This window comes from Nothobranchius furzeri, chromosome 9 (genome assembly GCF_043380555.1).
Source record: "Nothobranchius furzeri strain GRZ-AD chromosome 9, NfurGRZ-RIMD1, whole genome shotgun sequence".
Classification (NCBI taxonomy): domain Eukaryota; kingdom Metazoa; phylum Chordata; class Actinopteri; order Cyprinodontiformes; family Nothobranchiidae; genus Nothobranchius; species Nothobranchius furzeri.
Genome location: NC_091749.1, coordinates 40,787,212 through 40,790,933, shown reverse-complemented (window position 1 = coordinate 40,790,933; position 3,722 = coordinate 40,787,212). Strand labels below are relative to the sequence as shown.

Here is a 3,722-nt window from a genome sequence, read left to right as displayed (position 1 = left end):
ATGTAAATGTGTATTTCAAGTAAATTTGTACATACATAAATATGATTCCATTTTACTTGTTACACTTCTGCTGCAGCAAACAAATTTCCCAGCTTTTGGGACAATAAAACATTTCTGATTCTCAATGAGATGTTTTCACATTTGAAGTAAAAACATCTCATTGAGAACCAGAAATGTGTTATTGTCCAAAAAATTGGGAAATATGACATTTGTAAGAGGATACTGATGACATTATTTCCTATGAAAGTGTTTCCACTTTCCATAAGTCCTAACAGTGTAAATTTCTGGCATTTTGTCTAAGTAGTGTTTACTACCATTACTGTAACAGTGACCTGCTCATAATTTTTCGTGTTCACTCAAATGTTGAAATTAAACAAAATGTTTTTGTTACTTGCCTCTTGCATTGCCTATTTACCATTTATGGTCATGTTATTTTATGTGCAATTTAATGCAGTATTTTTCAAGCTTGGTCTGCAAGGCAGCGTGCCAATAGTCAGACACTCCTGGATTAATCAGTTTGTCCAATGATGTAAGACAGGAAATAAAAGAGCTGTGCTTAATTCAGGAAATAGTGAAGTTGTGCACAAAGCTCAGAAAGCACAAGTTTGTTTAAAAAAATTGCACAGCCCCACCAAAAATATTTTTCACCAGCCGCCACTGACGGGTTGGAAATTGATTATACAGTCAAACTCAGGAGTGGGCCACCGCAGCTGCAATACCTTCTGTGAACTGCGTGGTGCTAAAGAGTCACATTATTTCATCATGATTTCAATGGATTTCACACATGGGGCCTTTAAGTGAACCAGCCTCTTCTGCAGCAGCAGTAATGAAGCATGCTCCTGAACATGTCAACACGGCGGTTCTGCACGTCGCCTGTGTGGCTCATCCATCTGGTGGCGGGTCCACAGCAGCTAGGTTCTGCCACGACATGATCATGATTGTTATTGTTATCATTATCACTATCAATTGTTTCTATCATCAACAACCTAACCTACCAGTATTTTGTAGCGCCTCCACCGTTGCCGCTGTTGCCACCCGTGTGTGTGTGCTATCATCTGCCTATGAGAATCAAAAATCAGCAATTAGCAATCATTCAATTGTTTCTGGGCCACCCTGTGTCCCTTCCCTTTGCTCAACTTTCTGTTTTGGTGGCTCCGGGGTCTGCCGGAGGGCTGGGGGTTCAGCATCTTGCCCAGAGATGCTTCGGTCTCGATTTGGCCGGCCAGGAGTCGAACCCAGGAACCTGTTTAATGATCTCATTTGTATTCTTTAGCTCAAGGTTAGCACATTGAGTGTTTCACACTCACGCTTTCTGGAGCAGAAGCCTGATGTTTGATGATTTGATTTCCAGCCTCCTTCAGACCAGCTCGTCCACCCACAGCATCTGGGGAGCCCATTGATGAAGAGCTGGTCCAGGCGGTAGCTGACCAAGGGGGAAGTAAGTGACAGAAATGTGTTCATTTCATATTTTGTTGGTAACAGTCAGATGTGAACAGATGTTGTAAGTTTGGGTTCAGTTACACTTTGCTTGGTTGCTGCCAGCTCTAAGGTGAGGCATCAGACATTAAGGGTTCCCTCAGGCCTTTCTTACTCTGCTGCTTTGTTCTCTCTCTCTAGTTGCTGCCTGAGTCCTGGCAGGCAGTTCTGACTGCAGAACAGCAGGAGAGGATCGACCGGGTGCTGTTCACCAGGGACGGTGCTGGGAGGCCGCGGCTCATCACGGAGCTCAGTCCCTGGTGGTATCCTCCCCAGCCCCGGGCAATCTACAATCAGCCTCCCGCCTCCCCTGGCCCCTTCTTTGCATGTCGGCTCTTCCTGTGGATGCCTCACAGGATGTGGCACCTGCAGCTGACGTGCCCCCAGCCTTTGTGCAGCACCATCCTGAAAAAGGCTGGGCTGTACAGGACCAGCCGGAGGGTCCTGGACATCGACGGCTGGTATCTCATGGCCACTGAGTACCTGGAGTGCCGTCGATGTAAGAAGAAGGTCGGAGGGTGGTCACAGGGCATCGTAAGGCAGCTGCCCCCCACCTACATCTGCCAGTTTCCAGCTGTACTCACGTACAAGTATCAAAGAAGTGAAAATGTGTGCACACGTGGGTGTGTCCAGCTGAGTTTGATGTGGTAGTGTTTGCTTTGTTCACGCAGGCTGTCCTGTGACCAGAGGGTGGTTGCTATGCTGAGATCGCGCACTCTGGGCAACAGTGCCAATCAGCTGTGCAACACCCTGTGGGAGCAGCATTCTGACGCCTGGATGCGGAGAGCGATTGAGTACCTCTGCGTCTGCGAGCAGTTCCTGGCCTTGGGCAGCACGAGGGGGCAGATCACACCACCTCCCCAGATGCCCCCTGTGCCCTCACCCGTCTGGCTGCTGACCGTTTACGGTTATGATGTGCTGACTCGGCTGGACGAGTACAAGGCCAGGATCACGTCCACCTTCGGATCCATCCTAAAGATGGATTCCACAAATAAGGTCGGTCACTGCTTTGTGTTTACTTGCTGCTTGTGAACAACAGTTCTGCTGGTCTTTACGCAGGAAGTTCTCTGTGTGCAGGTGACGAAGAAGCTCGCAGGTGTCGCCTCTGGCAGGGCCGCCTGGGCTTCCAACGTGGGTAACGAGCACGGCCAGGTCCTCATGAGCATCCTCACTTGCTGCGAGGGCTCCAAGGGCCTGTCCAAGATGGCGGCCGGACTGATGAGGCAGTGCCAATTAGCCGAGGTACCTGCCCCTCAGCTCATGTACGTGGACCGCGACTGCTGCAAACAGGACGGCGTGTCCAAGACCTTATTTCTGGTGTAAACTTGCATCACTGCTGACTGACTTCTTTAGTTGTTTATTTGATTTTTAATCGCGATGATACATTATTTCAATCAATCAAATCAATCAAATTTTATTTGTATAGCACCTTCTACAACATTATCCGAAGCCCAAGGTGCTAAACATGTCATGTTCCTGGGCAGAGGTGAGTCACACCTTCTCCTCTCACCAGACTCTAACTTAATTCTCCACAGGTGAGGAGCAGGGGGAGCGGCAGCTGCAGGAGATTTCCCAATCAGGGACGCGGGTTCAAAAGGAGGATGGAGACACATCACTTTGCCGGATTATTGCACCAGTTTAGGTAGCACCAGCCACTCGACTCTGAACTTTGATCTTGTTAATTCGTGTTTTGACTCGCCTTCGACTAGTGGATTTATGACCTTGGATTGTATTTTGGATTTGGAATTGGATTATCCCTTACGCCTGTTTTTGTCTCGCTCAGGATCATCTCATCATCTACTCACCCTCGCTGTCTTCGTTTTCTGGAACATACTCATCACGTCCCATCCTCCTCCGCCGTTCCTGTTTGGCTTTCCCTCTGCTGCCTCACCCCTCCTGGATCTCTCATCCTCTGCCCAGCGTCCTCCCCGGCTTCCCCTCCTCTCCTGATTAACCTGAGCACCTCAGAGACTCGAGCCGTATTGCTCATCCCACAGGACTTCCCTGTGCGGTTTCAGTTCCCGTTTTTATAATAAAGACATTTTACTTTACTGCTTTGGACTACGTGTGCTGATTCTGCATGTCTTGGGTTAGACACTTACCTCGAGCCATGACAGAATCATCCGGCCTGCTGGAGACTGATTGGTACCTTTTTGTTGGGCACAGACGTGGCAGGCCGACACATACTCCTTCACGTCTCTGTAGAGGGAGGGCCACCAGAAAGATCGCCTGATCAGAGCCACAGT

The 3,722-nt window shown here is 48.8% G+C and overlaps 1 long non-coding RNA gene across 1 annotated transcript; it reads right to left on the bottom strand.

Annotated features, from left to right (window-relative positions):
• Positions 1-212: 212 nt before the first annotated feature.
• LOC139071777 (uncharacterized) lies at positions 213-1,408 on the bottom strand. The gene is made up of 4 exons (XR_011521600.1): positions 1,308-1,408; positions 1,138-1,243; positions 996-1,059; positions 213-918 (listed from the first exon to the last, which is right to left on the bottom strand). It is a non-coding gene; the product is annotated as an uncharacterized lncRNA (long non-coding RNA).
• Positions 1,409-3,722: the final 2,314 nt, after the last annotated feature.